Source organism: Podarcis raffonei, chromosome 9 (genome assembly GCF_027172205.1).
Source record: "Podarcis raffonei isolate rPodRaf1 chromosome 9, rPodRaf1.pri, whole genome shotgun sequence".
Taxonomy (NCBI): domain Eukaryota; kingdom Metazoa; phylum Chordata; class Lepidosauria; order Squamata; family Lacertidae; genus Podarcis; species Podarcis raffonei.
Window position 1 is genome coordinate 19,737,662 of NC_070610.1, and position 19,983 is coordinate 19,757,644.

General features: G+C 43.9%; 1 protein-coding gene across 1 annotated transcript in view; it reads left to right on the forward strand.

Annotated features, from left to right (window-relative positions):
- Nucleotides 1-279: 279 nt before the first annotated feature.
- Nucleotides 280-19,983, forward strand: part of CRACD (capping protein inhibiting regulator of actin dynamics) — a 106,379-nt gene continuing 86,675 nt past the window's right edge. Inside the window, exon 1 of the mRNA XM_053402371.1 lies at nucleotides 280-579. The gene's annotated coding sequence lies outside the window, so the exon portion shown is untranslated. The remainder of the gene's footprint in view (nucleotides 580-19,983) is intronic.

A 19,983-nucleotide genomic window follows, 5' to 3' on the forward strand; every position in this document is an offset into this window, starting at 1 on the left:
ATGTCCATTTAGCAATATGCAGGTAGCCTAATGAGACTAAATGCCGGCTTATTTTAAGGGGTATTTGAGGAAGCACCTGATCCACAGCAATTTAACGATGCCCCTTATTTCAGAAAGCCCTACCTCCTTTTTTTGGGACTCCCTGGAACAAGCATTGCGGTTCCACGAAGGTGGATCACACGCGGGAATCGAACAACGCTCAAGTAGCCCCCTTTTCCCCGAGTGATCTATTATTAGGCGAGGCTTAAGGGTGGGGCCGAGAGAGTGATCTATTATTAGGCGAGGCTTAAGGGTGGGGCCGGAGAGAGAGAAGCCTGGTTTAGAAAGGGGGGGAAAGCGAGCGAGCGATCGCGCCTCGACCTCCGCGGAGCCTGTTCCCTCCCTGATCAACTTGAGGCTGCCGGGTTGCAGGGAGAGCGAGCATGTGATCGCATTGGCTCGCCTTGCCATGGTGTGGCAGCAGCGCGGGCAGCAATGGAGGCGGCTTAAGGGACGAGGCTGGGCGGCTGCTGCTGCTGCTGCTGGCTGGCTAAACCGCAGATGGGAAAGCCCGACCCAATTTCTCGTCGCCAAATCCAGGTAGGGCATTCGCATCCCTCCCCCCTTTTGCCTTCTTTCTCTTCCCTTGCGCGTATTTACGCATAAAAGCATTGTTCAGAAGCCGCCGAGGCGTGGGTTTGAATCCTGCCGTCTGCTTTGCGTTTCCCTGACCTTGTCGCTTTCAGGCTTTCGCACCTCTTGTTCCGTTAACCCCCGAAATCCATTCTTGGTCTTTTTGCGGGGGGACTCCGCGCCTGTCTATTGTTAGACTGCAGGCTGCTATTTCCTTGTGTGGGTCTGTATTTGCGTGGAAGGCTGGCTGTGCAGGCTGCCAGTCAACCTCGAGGATGTGTCTGCTTTCTGAAAACAGGGTATTTCTTGAGCATCAATGAAAGGCATCTGTGATGAACGTACACATTGGCAGCTCTCCTAAAAGGATTAAATAAAAGCAGAGCTATGCATGTTGGCAAGGGTTGCTTTGGCAGTACTTTCATACCCTATAGATTTCAGTGTGCACTGACTTTTGAATTTCTTCCCATTTTTATTTTAAAATCCCTTGGGTTAGTGTTTTCTTTGATTCTTGCATTAATTTTCCCGGGGATGACTTTTGTTTGCTTGCTACATCTCCCACAAAGCTCCAGAGCTGCATTGCTTTGTCTAACCTTCTCTAAGGCCATTTATCATGGAACTCCCGTCACCATATTTTAATGAGCTGTGAAATCTGCTAGTTATTATGGTTGAAAGACGGAAGGTTTCCTTTCCTGCGAACCCACCACCCACCCAATAACTAGATCAAGTGCCCTAAAGGTTACACTATCCGGAATGAGACGTCTGTTTTCTGTCAAGGCTTTTCATTCATAATATTATTATTAATTTTTTTGCAGAAAAAACCCTGACAGACTATAAGGGGACAATCCTAAACATGTTTACACCAGGAGCACGTCCCACTGAGCTCAGTGAGTAAATTTACTCCCTGGTAAATTGGTTTTAGGATTGCCCTTACTCTCACTACTTATTTCCTCCAGTCAACTGGAAAGTCTGAATTGCACAAATGCTGCTGTTCCAAAGAAGCAGGTGATCAAGGTCGGAATCCTTTGCAAATTCATGGTTTTCTTAAGAACTGTGCAAGCGGTCTTCGGGATTTAAGAAATATTCCATTTTTTTGCGCTCATCTGCCCAAGAGGGTTAAAGGAAAACTAGAAGCCACAACCGTACATGTTGAAATTTTAATATGGTTAACAATAGTGCGGCTGAAATTGAGATGTTGGGGGAGGGGAAGAGGTTAGTAGTACAGAGAAGGGAAGCGTGCCCAGAGTACAAGGAGTACTCTAAAGCCCATTTTTCATTTGTCTCCCTTCTCAAAAGAAGTAGCTCTGTGATGATATCAGTGACGTCTGTGTGTTTTAGGGGGTTGATACGAGAACGGAAGCAGAATCTTTATACAACAAATCCAATTTGCAATAAATATTCAGGAACACAGTAGGCCAGCTGTGTAGAGTGCAAATCTTAAAAAAAACGACAACTAAATGTCACAGGAAAGTTTATTAGAGCTATCAAAAATGTTCACTTAATGTGTGACATTTTTGCTTGTCCTAATGAAAAGTATTGTTGTGCTGTAAGAATAGCATTCACATTGCTGCAAAAAAAGGGAAAAGGGCAGTATATTTCACTAGGTGTTACTCAGCTATTTGGTGGTGGGGAAAATAAACAGACCGCAGAAAATCATTAAGAAATGAATACTTGTAGCTCAAGGAATGCAAGAGCAGACTCAAGATCCATTTAATCTGCCATCATACTTCCATCTGTGGCAATGGTGGCCTCCTCCAGCATTTGCTTAGGAAGAACTGGTATTGCTGGTGTTGAGCCATAATGGTACACACCCATCTTGCCAAACCTCCCCTCCAGTATTACTGTGATGAGCCACCGCTGCACCACCAGCCCTCTGAGCAATGTTACTCAATTATGTAGTATTGTTTTTAGAGGAATTGAGGTGAGCAGGGGGTTGGCTCCTGGGTTGCCAGGTGATGGCTGCCATTTATTTTGCCCATAAGGTCCCTCCTAGCTCTACAATATACCCTTTTTCGATATGGAATGGTTAGAACTGTACTCATTATTCCAAATGCAGGCTGGCATATATTGACAGATCTGCATTAAATTGCTGGCTATCTTGTGCATTACACTACTTGTAGTTTTCAATTCCTTTATGTTAATCTTTAGCTTAAAATTTGCGTTTTTCACAAACACCACACACGTACATCGGATTGGCTTTTTCACTGCAGGATCCACCATAACCCCAATATATTTTTTCTATTTACCGTAGTCACTGCCAGGTTAGGTACAGTCAATGCATGTGAGGTTAGGGATTTATCTGAATCACTTTACACTTCACAGTGCAAATCTTATACTTGGATACTCAGAAGTCATTCTCACTGAGTTCAGTGAGACTTTCTCCCAAGTAAGTTGGGTTAAGATTGCAGCCTGAACATACCTTGAACAACAACAACATATTTATTACTTATACCCTGCCCATCTGGCCGGGTCTCTCCAGCCACTCTGAGCGGCTCCCAACAGAATATTAAAAACATGATAAAACATCAAACATCAAAAACTTCCCTAAACAGGGCTGCCTTCTGACGCTTTTCCTTGACATCTGATAGGAGGTCAGGGCGGATGCCACTACTGAGAAGGCCGTCTGCCTGGTTCCCTGTAACCTCACTTCTTGCAGTGAGGGAACTGCCAGAAGGCCCTCAGTGCTGGACCTTAGTGTCCAGGCTGAACAATAGGGGTTGAGACCCTCCTTCAGGTATACTGGGCCAAGGCTGTTTAGGGCTTTAAAGGTCAGCACCAACACTTTGAATTGTGCTTGGAAACGTACTGGGAGCCAATGTAGGTCTTTCAGGACTGGTGTTATGTGGTCTCGGCGGCCACTCCCAGTCACCAGTCTAGCTGCCACATTCTGGATTAGTTGTAGTTTCTGGGTCACCTTCAAAGGTAGCCCCACATAGAGCGCATTGCAGTAGTTCAAGCAGGAGATAACCAGAGCATGCACCACTCTGGCAAGACAGTCCATAGGCAGGTAGGGTCTCAGCCTGCGTACCAGATGGAGCTGGTAAACAGCCGCCCTGGACACAGAATTGACCTGTGCCTCCATGGACAGCTGTGAGAATCTCTTGTTCTGTTTAGATGTTGATTCACCAAGATGTAAGAAATTTTTTGGTGGTTGGGGGAGGAGAGTTCTTCACAGTCTGATTGCATTTTCTCCATCCGTGATGGTGAAGAGCTACCTCACTGTTCACTTGGCTACCTCACACTTTGCTTGGCTACACCACCGCCCTCCCCTGACTTCCCAAAGCAGATCCTCCAGGGAATCATAATGTTGATTTCCCTTCACTGTGAGAACTGGCTATTTGCTCTAAACTTTCTGCTCCCTTTTCTTTACCCAGCAGTCAGAGCGGTCTTGATTGTGTACATTCAACTTGGCATTTTAAAAGGGAAGAAAAGACAGCCCGAGAGTTCAGGTTTCTCAATGCGGGTCTGATGTACCTGATTCTGCTGATTTACAAAATAGGGCTATTATTCAAACGTGTCATTACAGCTCTATAAGGTCACCTCAGTGGAGACAGCAAAGGCTACAGCAGTATAGGCATTAGTTTATGAAAGAAGGGTGATTTCTAGTGTTTCCCGTGTAATTGATTTTTATTCCTTTAGTTATTGCTCCTTATAAATGCTCTCTCTTATTCTCTCATTTGGGAAGACAAACGGAGGCTGAGAGAGAAGTGACTTGAAAGGGAGCATTGCTCTTCTCTGGTCTTTTTTACCCTTGCACCATGCTGAACTAAGTCAAAGTTTGGTTTAGTATGTCATCTGAATCTGGGCTCATGGTTAAGCGCTCTCATCATTGACCGCAAGCTGTAGCCAGCAAGGAAGCCCAAGTTTGGATGACACACTAAGCTTAGCACAGTGTGTTATTAGAATGAAAAAGACTGAGGGGGGAAGGGGGAGAAAATGCCTGCAAGTATCTCTCTAAGAACATGTTTGCATGTTCTCAGTAAGCCGCAGTTTATTGTAGCCTTGCGGTGCAAACCAGGCCAACACAGTTAGCTTTTAGTACAGTGGTACCTCAGGTTACAGATGCTTCAGATTACAGACACTTCAGGTTACAGACTCCGCTAACCCAGAAATAGTACCTCGGGTTAAGAACTTTGCTTCAGGATGAGAACAGAAATCACGCAGCGGTGGTACAGCGGCGGTGGGAGGCCCTATTAGCTAAAGTGGTACCTCAGGTTAAGAACAGTTTCATGTTAAGAACAGACCTCCGGAACAAATTAAGTTCTTAACCTGAGGTACCACTGTATGTTTTTATTCATTCTGTTGATTTTCCCCGAGTTTGTCTTAAATGCTGCTTCTATGGTTTTATTTTTGCAATGTAGTATGCATTATGGTGTTTGATTATTTTGCTATAAGCTGCCCTAAGAGTTTTTACTGAAGAGTGGCATATCATTTTTTTGATATGCAAGGTATTCAATGGGAAATAGTTACGAAGTGTGACCAAAGCAGTACTGAAATTTCTGATTAGTCTTTTCAGAAGGTAATTTTTAAGAGTGCCATACTGTTAACATCTTTTCTCGTTCTAGTTTGATCTTTATAACCCAGGGATATTAATATAATTCCCATCTCTCTCTCCCCCCGCCCCCTGTTTCTCCGCCTGAGAAGTACACATAACCTCTTACTCTGATGGAAGTGTGGTGTTCCTTGATGACGTAGACATGCTAATTTTCATATTTCTGTAATGGCTTAACTGGAGGCAAGTCCCATTGACCTCGGTGGGGCTTGCTGCTGAGTAGACCTGTATGGGATTGCACTTTCTTGCCTTGTTGGTAATGGTGCAGCAAATGAACTTGGCTGCTGACAGTTTGGTTACAGAGCAACTTTCAACCGACAGGCTCAAAGCAGCTCAGTTTAAGGATGCAGTCACAAGAAGAGTCACAGCCAAGGAGTTTTCAGTGCAAGCTGTTGACCAGCCTCCCAATAGCCCAGGGTTCAGCAAACTTTTTCAGCAGGGGGCTGGTCCACTGTCCCTCAGACCTTGTGGGGGGCTGGATTATATTTTGAAAAAATATATGAACGAATTCCTATACCCCACAAATAACCCAGAGATGCATTTTAAATAAAGGGACACATTCTACTAATGTAAAAACACACTGACCATCCATGGGCCAGATTTAGAAGGCAGTTGGACCAGATCCGGCCCCCGGGCCTTAGTTTGCCTACCCATGCAAACTCTTCCTGCTTATTTTTAAAAGGCTGAGCCAATCTGAGCAGGGAAATTCAAGAGATGTCAGGCCAGTCTGCATTCCAAAACAGGGCAGGGTTGAGGAGCAATTCCAGACAATGGGTGATGATGATAATCCACAGCAACTACTGTGGAAGAGTTCCCAGCGTAGGCAGGGCTGACTCAGGATGACAACCCTGAGGGGATAGTTTCTGAATGCTAGTTGTTCAGATAGTCCCTCAGTCAGCACTTTGGGGGAAAATAAAAATGGAAATTTTGAACTTATGGACCCCTAATGTTTCCCTTAAGTTAATTATATGTAGCTGTTCATACATTTTTCCCAGGTGCTCGAGGGCGTAGCGTTTCTTCTGTCAGTTGTGTTTCGAGTTCTTTCGTTGTATATGCCCACTGACTCTTATTGTACAAGTAGCCTCATAGATATCGGCATCAAATCTTTAGAACAAATAAGTAAGCAATGCATGGATATCGCTTTTGGCTATTACATTTAAATGAGTAGTTTGAGACATTTGTTTGTTCGACCAACTTGGCAGCCTCAGTCTCTGGGTTTGTACATTTTTGTCTCAAAACGTGTCTAAGGGCATTCTTGAGGTTTTTCCCCCTTTAAATAGCAGGCTCTTCCATGTTTCCTGCCTAGATGGCATTTGCCCTGGAGTCCAAGAATCTAAAAAGGTATACATGCAGTTTTTGTACAGTGGTTTTGACACTGTGCTAAAACAGAAAATGTTAATATTCCACGTATTCTTTTATAAACACTCTCCAGTTGTCTTTGATAATCCAGGTAAATATCTGCTTGGAATTATCCAGTTCCTTTCAAAATTTCTCTCTGGTTTGTCAGCCCTTTTCAAAAACAGAGTTCTGTGGTAGCTTAAAGATTTGCACATGGCATAAAGTTTCCTGGATTGGAATCCACTAAGTCAGATGCATGAAGTCTTATTCTAAGTTGTGTGTGTTTGTGTGTGTGTGTGTGTGTGTGCACTCTCTCTAAATATATATGGGTCCAGAACACTATATAAATATGGGTCCAGAACACTATATTTATACGGGTCCAGAACACTGTTTAGTCCTGTTATGTAGAGCAGGCATTGTAACCTTCCAACAGTTTGACTCCACCCCCAAAGGCACAGTCCTCCATTGTCTCCCAAGACAGAGGCCAACCAATACTATGTTGGATAAGTTTCAGCTAACAAGACTCAAGTACATGGACAGTTAAAGCTATGGTTATGGTATGTATGGTATAGTTAAAACTATGGTTTTCCCAGTGGTGATGTATGGAAGTGAGAGCTGGACCATAAAGAAGGCTGATCACCGAAGAATTGATGCTTTTGAATTATGGTGCTGGAGAAGACTCTTGAGAGTCCCATGGACTGCAAGAAGATCAAACCTCTCCATTCTTAAGGAAATCAGCCCTGAGTGCTCACTGGAAGGACAGATCCTGAAGCTGAGGCTCCAATACTTTGGCCACCTCATGAGAAGAGAAGACTCCCTGGAAAAGACCCTGATGTTGGGAAAGATGGAGGGCACAAGGAGAAGGGGACGACAGAGGGCGAGATGGTTGGACAGTGTTCTCGAAGCTACCAGCATGAGTTTGACCAAACTGCAGGAGGCAGTGGAAGACAGGAGTGCCTGGCGTGATCTGGTCCATGGGGTCACGAAGAGTCGGACATGACTAAACAACAACAACAACATGGACAAGGTGCTTGAATCAGTCAGGGTGACCACTTGCACTCTGGACCCTTGCCCCTCTTGGCTGATAAACGAGCAGGGAGGGGACAGCTGGCTAGGCCAGGGTGGAGATTAATGTCTTCTTGTGAGAGGGTAAGGTCCCTGCCTGCTTGAAGGAGGCAGTAGTAAAACCCCTCCTCAATAAACCCTCTCTGGATTTGGAAAATCTATGTAATTACTGGCCAGTTGCCAGTGTCTTTCTTGGGGAAGGTTTTTGAGTGGGTGGTCATGGGGGAAACTGATTTTTCCAGATGCATTTCAATCAGGGTTTTGGCTGAGTTTTGGCATAGAAACTGTTTTGGCCTGTATGATGACCTCTGTTGAGAGCCAGGGAGATGTGTCCTTGTTAATTCTCCTCAACCTATCGGTGGCTTTTGATACCATCATCCATTCTGGAGCAGCTGTCCTAATTCAGGGGTGCGTGGCACCATTTTGCTGATTAGTTCTGGACCCAATTGAAATTGCTGGCTTTGATTGTAAAGTCTTAAAGTCTTCCCATATGAATTGTCTCAGACCCTGCAATAATCACCTGAGGCCCTTCTTCATGTACCTCTTCTGTGAGGGGTTTGGAGGGTAGCAACACGAGAACGAGACTTTTCCACGGTTTGTACACACACACACACACACACACACACACGAGGGGTGGGGAGAGAGAAACAGACAAGACACTATTGTGGGAGATATAAATATACACATGATTGCAGAGGTGGAAAAATTCTAAGCAGCAAGATCAGAGGGAAATGATATGCAAAAACAAATGCTGACCGACAATTACATTCTAGTTTAAATGTATGTAAGATCATTGCAATGACTATTCACTGTTGATGACAACACAGGTAACCTGCCATTCGTAAACTAATTTAACACGTATAGTGAAGTTTAAACACACACACACCATTAGCTTGATTCAGGTGAAAGGACTGAATTTCTTGATCTTGTAATTCAGCAGAGTTCCCCTTGAAGTTCCTTTGTTCAAGAACAGGCACTTGCAGGTCCGTAAATATGCCTTTCCTAATGACAGATTTCTACAGGTTTGCTAGAATAACCCCCCCCCCCTTTTCTCCCCCAAATACTGATGCAAACTGACCTGATCAACACATTCCAGAATAATGTGCAGATTGGAACAGTTTTCTTCAGATTTCATTTCACCAATTTTCAAATTTTATGATGCGGTTTTTGGTGGGTGGGTGTGTGAGAGAGAAAATGCATGTGAATGTTTTATGAATGAATGCATTCAAAAACAGCTATTTTAAGACAATTTTATATCCATCTTTTTAAATTTAAAAAATCTGCATATTTAGAGAAGAAATTAGACAGAATAAACTTACAAATAAACTCCTGCGAGAATCATGTAGGCCAGAAACAGGCTGATTCATCCGCTCCTAGATCAGTGTCAATTTATTATTTTCTGTAGAGATGGAACCTGCTTGCCCTGTGTAGATGCAGAAGGGCATTTCTGGCAGATGATATCAGATGCCATATTGGAAGATAGCCTGGTGATTGAGCCTCCACTGTTGTGGCTGGTGTTGCTTTGACCTGTGATCGTGTCGCCATGGTGAATACGGGACGGGCTTTCTTGCAGGTCTGATCCCTGTGCTTATGTGTCTGTTAGGAGGCCTGTTGTTGCTGGCGAGTCATAAGTAAGGGGGCTGTTTGTAAGCAAGGGCAGGCCTGTAAACACTGAGACGTGTCAGGGCAATGGTGTGTACTTAGAAATCTAGACACCAAAACAGAAAAAAGTGAAACTCAATTTTCAGACTTACAAGAAATGCCTACAAGGCTACCATACAATTCAAAGCAAATGTTCCCAAGGTTGCCAACCACAAAAGCATATAATTGTCCACCAGTGGTGGATTATTGCAGTCTAACTTTATTCTTCCAGCAAAGGGTGATGGTTAATCTCTGATCTTCAGGCTGGAGCAACTCTTGAACCTTTTCTGGTCAGTCAGAGGTGAGGCTTCGAGGGAATAAGCAGACCAGTCTGTAGTCTGTTGTTTAGAGGGTTTTGCCTCAGCGCCTTAGCACCAGTTGTGTTTATTGAAGACTGTTCTGTCAGATTGTTCTCTCTCTGTCTCCCACTTTCTCTCTCCCATTCTGCATATGCAATGAATTTTGCACAAATTGATTAATGACCTCATGTACTCTTACATTATAGTCTGTTCACATGCCGTAACTGCTACATAAACAGTGTGATATGTACGTAAAATGCCTTTGTAAGCATCTAGGTGGATGTGGAAGTCTTCCTTGTCGGCATCCAACCAATGCGTGACCCATCCCTATTTTCTGGTTGGCTCAGAGCAAAAGTTTCATCAAGCCTGGCTGCTTGACCGGGCCTTCAAGTCAACCACCCAAGGCCAGTTAGGGGAAGATTTTACCATGCAGGATGGACTGTAGATCACTGAAAATGTGCTGGAATGATTCTAGCTGGGAGAAAAAGGTGTAAATCCTGAAACTCTTGAGTCTCTAACGAGTTGGAACAGATGCTGTTACATCATAGGGTTTGGCTGAAAACAAAGGATTTCATAGTGTGTTCTGGGAGGAAGTGATTAGTATGTATGTATGTATGTATGTATGTGTAGCAGTGTTCAGTATAAGGTAGTGCTTATATATGCATTGTGTAGTGACAGAATAATATCTGGAAATTGAGACTGATGGTGAAATGAAAGTTTTAGTGGAGTTCCTTATGAGCCTCCTCCCTATGAATCTAGATAATAAAGATGCCATCACTGTATCTCTGGAAAATCTGGAGGACCTAAGGTTCCCTGTACCTGTTCTAAGGTATAAAGGTAAAGGACCCCTGGACGGTTATGTCCATTCAAATTCAACTATGGAGTGCGGTGCTTATCTCTGATTTCAGACTGAGGGAGGCAGCTCTCCAAGTCATGTGGCCAGTATGACTAAACCGCTTCTGGCACACAGAACACGTGACTGGTGCCAGAGCACACAGAAACGGTGCTTAGCTTACCGCCACACTGGTACCTATTTATGTACTTGCATGGGCGCTTTTGAACTGCTACATTGGCAGGAGCAGGGACAGAGCAACGGGAGCTCACCCCATCGTGCAGATTCGAACCTCCAACCTTCTGATTGGCAAGCCCAAGAGGCTTGGTGGTTTAGACCACAGCACCACCTGTGTTGTGTTTCCTTTTACCTACATAAAAGCATAATGCCTGATCAATTGGCCACCTTGCTGACATGGTGATTTGGGCAGTTTAAACACCTCCCACTTTGCAAATAGTAATAAAAAGTAATGTATGGTGACATAGTGTCACACTGGAAATGAACAAATGAAATGGTCCAGCACATGGGCTTAGGCAAGGTTTTTGTTAGGGGGGTTAAAATCTCAAGTTTGTATTGATTTTTATTGATTTGGGGTGGGAGCTGCCCCCTGCCCCCCCCTTGGCTACGCCTATGGTCCATCATAAGGAGAAATTTTGTTTGTCTCCTATAAATTGTATGTAGTGGTTCTTCTGTCTCTATATATTTAAGAATGGAAAACAATGGTGATAGTGTTAACTGATTGCAGTATTTGTATTCCTCAGGATTAATTTTCTTTAAATCTTGGTGCTTGACCATAATTACAAGAACTGCAGTTGGTCAACCACGCTATAAATGCTACATGGATTGTGGCAGCTGTTATTACATTGCAACAACAAGAAGAATAGTTCGAAAGCTCCAAGCAATCTGTGTTTTTGATGTTCATAATTTGAGTCCTAAGCAAATAGATAGGAAATGTTTTTGCTAGAGAAGAAGCCATTTATATACAGATGTTGATGCCTGTAAGCAATATATTAAATTTACATCTCTTGTTACCCTAGCAGATTTTGAAGCCTAACAATCAATTAACAAAATATATTTTTGAGCTCAGTCTGTACATTCCAAAGTTTGCAAAGGTAATGTAAAGGAGTGGTGCTCTCTCTCTCTCTTTGGACAGGTGTTCTATTTAATAGCTGCTGTTAATAACATATAATGGAAAACCATGTCTACCGTCCTGTGACTGGGAATCCTCTGGCTGCAAGCTCCATCCCCAGATTGCTGGGAGTAAATTTGCACCATCCAATCCACCCCCATCTTAGAGGGGGTAGGGGGTGGGAATGCAGAAACAGGTTGGCAGGAAGAGTGATTATTATTTACCCTGCTCCCTCCCACTGGAGTCGGTAATAGGGGTTAGGAGTTTGTGTAGATGTACTATCCTGTCGTTTGGACGCAGGTGGCGCTGTGGTCTAAATCACTGAGCCTCTTGGGCTTGCGGATCAGAAGGTTGGCGGTTCGAATCCCCACGACGTGGTGAGCTCCCGTTGCTCTGTCCCAGCTCCTGCCAACCTAGCAGTTTGAAGCATGCCAGTGCAAGTAGATAAATAGGTGCCCCTGCAGTGGGAAGGTAAATGGCGTTTCTGTGCGCTCTGGTTTCCATCACAGTGTTCCGTTGCACCCGAAGTGGTTTAGTCATGCTCGCCACATGACCCGGGAAGCTGTCTGTGGACAAACACCAGCTCCCTCGACCTGAAAAGCGAGATGAGCACTGCAACCCCATAGTCCCTTTTGATTGGACTTAACCGTCCAGGGGTCCTTTACCTTTACCTTTACTATCCTGTCCCATTTTCAGCAAACTCAAATTTGGCCAGCAGAGACTTCCAGCCGCTTTGAATGTGTCTGGTGCTGGGCATCTTGTTCCACTGCCACACTCCCCTGTCTGCCCACAGAGCAGCATTTCCACCACTTCCAGGGATTGAATAGCCAGAGGATTTCAGGGAGAGCACTCCACTTTTGGCAGCATTATTATTTCCTTTGCAATTTTTGTTTTGTTTTGTAAGAGCAGGTGTTTTAGCTAAGAAGAGCACTAGGACTAAAAAATGAAGTACAGTCGTACCTCGGCTCCTGAACTTCTTGGGAGTCAAATGTTTCGGCTCCCGAATGATCAAAAACCAGAAGTGAGTGTTCCGACTTTCAATAATTTTTATTTTTATTTTTATTTTGGAAGCCGAACATTCTGCAGCCAATCAGAATCTGTGCTTTGGTTTCGGAATATTTCGGAAGTTGAACGGACTTCCGGAACGGATTCCGTTAGACTTCCGAGGTACGACTGTACAAGAGAGTATACCAATACTTTTATCTGTGATAACAAATTCTATTAAATTTCTGTTAAGATGCAGCATCAAGATATTTATGATTAATATCATAATCGCAAAGATGTTAGTGAGGGCTCAAATTGAAGCAGGTGAAATTGTTGCCAAACAAGGGGGGTAATTGCTGTAGAATTGTTTGATTTGAGATGTCACAATATAGAGCCCAACATACCCTTCCTATATAGAAAGCGCGTTCTGTCTCTGCAAATGGAGCTACCATTTGGCAATTCGACTCCATTGGGGGCAAATTTAGATACAGTTCTGCAACTATGTCTTTCCAATTACCCTTCCCCCCCCATCAACTTGTCAAAAGGCTGCCTAGTCAGTAGCATGCCTGGCAATTTTTGTATTCCCATAGTACAAAATAGCAGCCCATTTAATGTTTCCTGCACAATCACCGCCTCAGCAAACAGGAACTGTTGCCCTATATTCTGGCAGTGGATTAATGCAGTTTAGTTAATACTTCTACTAGAATAGAAGTAGATATTTATCTCGCAAATGAGAAGATCTTGTGTCTGCCCATTTTGCTCACTTTCACTCCAAATGTCAACCTTCCCTCCCCCTTTCTTCCATTTCCTTCATCAAAGTACACTGTAAGCTCCTCAGAGCAGGAAACTGCCTTTTTTTGGGTTGTGTTTGTAACAATATAAATAATAACCTAGCAAATAAAAAAGGCACACTCAGCTTTTTCACCAAGTAAAAGGACCTTCATTTCACTGTAGCAATTTGTTTTTCCTTGGCGTGCTGATTAAATATATATTGTTGCCTGCCACCCCAATCTCTGAACGGTGCAAGATTCCATGGTTTATAGGCGCTTACCCAGGCTTCGTGTTTCCTTTTAGAATGAGGCAGAGCAGAGACTGTGGTGCCTTTATGTTGTATGGTTTAGTTACACATAAATACAACCTGAGCCTATGACTGAGAGGTTCACAGCATTAACATCCCGAAAGGGTCTTGCTTCTCCCATAACCACAGCCTTGGATTCAAGCGGAAAGCAAACATTGAGCTCTGAATCTCTGCCTTTTCTAGCCTGCAGCATTTTGCATCCAGCTCACATTACAGTGGTACCTCTGGTTACGAACTTAATTTGTTCTGGAGGTCTGTTCTTAACCTGAAAGCATTCTTAACCTGAGGTACCACTTTAGCTAATGGGGCCTCTGTTCTCATCCTGAGGTAAAGTTCTTAACCCAAGGAACTACTTCCGAGTTAGTGGAGTCTGTAACCTGAAGTGTTTGTAACCCAAGGTACCATTGTACTCCTAAACTCTAACTTTATCTGTTGGAGGAGGGAGGGCACCCATTTTCTATTTCATAGGAGCCTTTTGACCCTTTGTTCTCTTAATGGCCTATCACTCAGGTGCTCACCTCAACACAGAAAGCTATTTTGGCTTAATCTGGATCCAGGGATTAGGGATTAGTTTAACACACCAAATCTAGATTAAATTGTAACACTTGGTGAATCTAGAGATTACAGTAGTCTGGCACCCAGAAACCTCATATACAGTCATACCTCGGGATAAATATGTTTCAGGTTGAGCGTTTTCAGGTTACGCTCCGCGGCGACCTGGAAGTAACAGAACTCGTTACTTCTGGGTTTCGCCGCTCGGGCATGCACAGACGCTCAAAATGATGTCGTGCGCGGAAGGTGCGAATCGTGACCCGCGCAGTCGTGGGTTGCATTCTACTCAGGATGCGAACAGGGCTCTGGAACGGATCCCATTCGCATCCAGAGGTACCACTGTAGTAGTAAATGCATGAAAAAGAATAGAGCAATTGAAGAGTGCTGATCAGATAAAAATGGATGAAAAGATGCTCTAACTATAAACCACACACACAGGCAGTTGGGGATCATTCAGATTAGAAAGTACAGTGGTGCCTCGCAAGACGAAATTAATTCGTTCCACAAGTTTTTTCTTCTTGCGAGTTTTTCGTCTTGCGAAGCACGGTTTCCCATAGGAATGCATTGAAAATCAATCAATGCGTTCCTATGGAAACCGCCTTCAGACCAGGTCCGGGGACAGTCTGCCCCCCGACCTCTTCTGAAGGCTGGGGGGGGGGGGACAAGGGCTTTTCTTCTCACCGCCAGCCTTCAGAAGGCTGTTCTGAAGGCTGGCGGTGGGAAGAAAAGCCCTTCTCCCCACCTCCCACCCCGCAAGCTCCGGGGACAGGAGGGCTTTCCTCCCGACTGCCAGCATTTTAAAAGCCCCCAGGACAGCGGAGACTTCTCCGTTGTCCCGGGAGCTTTTAAAATGCTGGCGGGCGGCAGCGAACCCTTCGCTGCTACCCGCCAGCATTTTAAGATCGCCCGGGACAGCGGAGAAGTCTCCGCTGTCCCGGGAAGGCAGGCGGGGGGGAGCAAAGACTTTTGCCCCCCGCCGACCTCTTCTGAAGGCCGGCAGTGGGCCAAAGTCTTTGCTCCCCCCCCGCCTGCCTTCAAAAGCCGTCGGGATAGCGGAGAAACGCGCTGCGCTTCTCTGCTATCCTGGGAAGGCCAAGAAGAGGTCCAGGCCAAGAAGAGGTCCAGGACCTCTTGTGAAGGCCGGCGGTGGGCGAAAGTCTTTGCTCCCGATGGCCAGCATTTAAAAGAGGTCCCCGGGGATTTCCCTATGGGATTTCTTCTTGCGAAGCAAGCCCATAGGGAAATTCGTCTTGCAAAACGACTAAAAAATGGAAAACTCTTTCGTCTTGTGAGTTTTTCGTTTTGTGAAGCGTTCGTCTTGCGAGGCACCACTGTACTATAATAACTCTTGACAATACTTCATAATGTTTCTGCTGAGTTATGACAATTGTCTCCAAGAAATGAAGTTTCTCATTTTGTGGCAAGCTCAGATTTACTATGCCCCCACATTAATGGTTGTAATTAACATTTCTCCACCATTGCTTAGAGGAGACGTAAACATTCTTTGATTGTATAAATAACTGTTCTGTATCTCTTTTGAAAAGAAAAAAAGCTTTCCTCTGTACCAGTATCTCTTTTGGAAAATTTGAAACTACAAAGGAGTATCATATGTGTTTCAAAATCGGCTCCCAGAGTACCAGGTCTCCCACACATAGGACTGGGCCGTGGGTTGATTATGGCATTTCACAGCTAGGGTGGGTTTTTAAAGGCTGTGTTGATTTTATGTAGCACATTTTAATGGTGCAGTGAGTGGGGTGAGCCAAAGGACAAAGGGAAAATGAATATAAGAGATGAGAGAAGAGAACAGTGTGCGATTGCAATGCAGATGGTGATCAAATCCTGTCAACATGCAACCGAGTAATGCAAATTAGCAGTATTCTTGTTTACTGTAGTTCTTGATGCTTCTCAGGTTTGATATATTTATTTAGACTATTTTAAAAAGTCTTATATGGTTGAAGTAAGATTCAGCAAGAAGGCACGGTAACGTCAAATAATAAGCTTTGGCAACAACAGAAATTCCTAAAACTTAAAATATCTAACCAGCTGAGCAAGGGGAACTGTAGTTCACTGAGGCTGTTATTTAAAAGCCACACCCACGTGCCCTGCACCTGAAGTCATCAGTTCCCATAGAGAGCTCTCACACACCTGAACCCTGCAGGAAAAAAAGGTCAGTCTTGCTTGTTTGCTATCTCCGTGGTCCAGCTTTGGACAGGTGGCCAAATCATCTGGCATAATGATACTGCCAGATGATTGACAGTTAGGTAGTCCTGCCCACCTGTCAAAGTTGGTGTGCGGGGTGGAGGGAGATAAAAATCTGCCCAAGCAAGCCACAAAGGTGTCCCACCCTTACTGCAGGGGATCTAAAACTATGCTATCAAATGCACACTGTGTGGTTGATGCCCAGCAGGTTGTAGCAAGCCATTTACTCCAGCAGTTGTCATTGAAGAGTATTTTGTTTTGAGGATTATTTATTAATGGTACTTTTTGTGCCCCATAACTGAGGTTCTCTTGGTGTAATTTATTATTATTAAATTATTATTGTTATTACCTCACCCATCTGACTGGGTGGTGGCTTTCAACATCATAAAAATACAGCAAACATCCAATATTAAAAACTTTCCAATTCTGGGCTGCCTTCAGATGTCTTTGGAAAGTTGTGTAGTTGTTTGATCGCATTTTGACTCCAAATGTCAAACAGATAAACAAAATACAAATATTTTTAAAAGTCAACGTAAGGATAAAGCAAATGAAATATAACAAATATCATGACATTTGCACTGGACATCATCAAACCTCAAAAGGCCAAATACTTGGGAAGCCCCTAAATAGCTACAAAGAACAGAAAGGTCTTGGCCCTGTTCACAAGTGCTCCCCTTTGGACTCAACTATCCAGGTATGTTTAGCCTAGCAAAGAGATGATTAAGAAACTGTGTGACAGCCATCCAGAAATATTTGAAGGGCTCAAAAGATAACGGAGCTAATTTATTTTCTGTTGCTCCGGCAAAAGGTTCAAATTACAAGGAAATAGGTGATTTTGACTAAACATAAGAAAGTGCTTGATGGTGGTAGAAAGTTTGCAAATGACTAATCTAAGTCACTGCTTGCCATCCTTTCTGGGGTGTGTGCTGCAAGTGAAGTTCAAAATACAGTGGTCCCTCGGGTTACATACGCTTCAGGTTATAGACTCTGCTAACCCAGAAATAGTGCTTCAGGTTAAGAACTTTGCTTTAGGATGAGAACAGAAATCATGCTCTGGCGGTGTGGTGGCAGCGGGAGGTCCCATTAGCTAAAGTGGTGCTTCAGGTTAAGAACAGTTTCAGGTTAAGTACGGACCTCCGGAACGAATTAAGTACTTAATCCGAGGTACCACTGTATGTAATTGTTTTGTAGGATAATCTGGATAACTGCAGATATAATAATAATAATAATAATAATAATAATAATAATAATAATAATAATTTATTTATTTATTTATACCCCACCCGTCTGGCTGGGTTTCCCCAGCCACTCTGGGCGGCTCCCAACAGAATATCGAAAACAAAATAAAACGTCAAACATAAAAAACTTCCCTAAACAGGGCTACCTTCAGATGTCTTCTAAACAGTGCTATCTATCTTGTTTGGTTAGGGGCAACGGTCGATTCAGTTCTCCTTACATCATGATAAAGCTTGTTTTCTAGGAACAGCTGGAACAATTTGATAATGAACTTAGAAAGGTGTTTAAATGTATGGTGGGTACCCAACCTTAAAGCACATTCCTCCCCCGTATCCCAAAGAATCCTGGCAATTATAGTTTATTAACAGTGCTGGGAATTGTAGCTCTGTGAGCTGTGGACTATAGTTCTTAGGATAGTTGGGGAGGGAGGAGGGCATACTTTAAATGTGTGATGTGTACACAGATGAAGAAATAATCAGAAGTAACTAGGGTAGGTCACTTAACAAGGTATGCATGTGAAACTGCTGTTAACCATAAAGGTAAAGGTAAAGGTACCCCTGCCCATATGGGCCAGTCTTGCCAGACTCTAGGGTTGTGCGCTCATCTCACTCTATAGGCCGGGAGCCAGCGCTGTCCGCAGACACTTCCGGGTCACGTGGCCAGCGTGACAAGCTGCATCTGGCGAGCCAGCGCAGCACACGGAACGCCATTTACCTTCCCGCTGGTAAGCGGTCCCTATTTATCTACTTGCACCTGGGGGTGCTTTCGAACTGCTAGGTTGGCAGGCGCTGGGACCGAACAATGGGAGCGCACCCCACCGCGGGGATTCGAACCGCCGACCTTTCGATCGGCTAGCCATAGGCGCTGAGGCTTTTACCCACAGCGCCACCCGCATCCCTGGTAACCATAGCTGAACTCTAAAGTCGTTTCTGAGAAAGCAGAGCCATGTGTGAATTTCAGCACTGAAAGGAAAGAAGAGACTTATTTGATGTCATCCCAGTGCTCAGGTAGATTTCAAGGTCCGACTCTCACTTATCCTTTGTCATCCTTGTAGCTGCAGCTGCTCTGCTCCTGTGGGTGGGGTGAGGGCATTCTTTTCGCTCAGCTTCTCCAGATAGTAGCGGCTGATTCTTTTACAAGGACATTTCCTTCCCTCTTTTGAGTGGAAGCAAAACCTTTTGAAGGTTGAACAGGGAGAAGAGACGCTGCCACAATGACAGAGAGGACATAATAGACATTTATTTTTTAAAAAAGGGGGGGGAAAAGACTGTGTCGAGACAATGGATAGAGTGAGGGATTTTTCTCATAATAGCAATTGGGCTTATCCACTAAAGATGATTTACTGTAAGTTTGGGAGAGACCCAAGGAATATATTCTTAATGTATGGAGTACTCTACCACATCTATGGCTTAGTGTCAGTCAAATCCATAGATGATATATCTATCAAAGGATATTGCCCATAATAGGTAAATGAAATCACCAGTTCTGAGGTCTTGTGTGTTAAGAAGTAGAATCAAACACTGTGTGACAAAAAAACCCTCACAAAATCTTTGGGACATGTAAGAAATATTGTTTGTCTTACACAAAACTTGGAAATGGCTTCAGATTTTGTCTTCTGCCCGCCACTGTTATGCTGGAGAATTTATTAAGTAAGTGAGGCAAAAAATATCTGGGAGTAGGAGTTTTTATTAAATTATGAACACACCTAAATTTTTGCTGATGTTGTTTTGCATCTGTATTTCACTTTTATATTTTACTTATGTCCCACAGCAATCTGAAAGTATGCTGATACTAGCTCAGGCTTGACTGTCCCACTCACAACTAAAACAATAGTATCCTGTGTATTTCACGTATCCCAGTTGTAAACTGAGGAGGAGTGCAATTACTTTCAGATCACTGCAGATGTGCCAAGCATTGTTAATATAGCTATTATACTGAATGCATTCTAGAAGACATCACATGTTGTCATGCAGTTCCTTCATATGGATGGCATAAGTTAGTGGAGCAGAAGGGTATTTGTTGCCTATGTGAAGCATCACTGCTTTCAAGTTGAGTCAAGCAGAAATAACAGTCTGTGATGTGGTCTCTCCAGACCATGAGTACAGCAAACTGCATTCTGCAAGATTCATCTTTTAGCCAGGCTATCAGCAGGGTTATGTATGTTTTACAACAAATATGTGGGGCCCATGGTCTTGATCTGAATGCAGAAGTAAAATTTGTATTCCTTAGGCACAAGTGGAGTGAAACTTGATTTCTGAGATTTAATGTTAATTCTCCGACCACATAGCAGAAACTAACTGGGTGAATAACTGTGGCATTCTAGAAGTACAGTGGAACCTCGGGTTGCGAACGTGATCCATGCAGGAGGCACGTTCGCAACCCGCAGCGTTCACAACCCTCAGTGCCGTGTCTGTGCATGCGCAAAGCGCGATTTAGCACTTCTGCACATGTGTGAGCGCCAAAACCCAG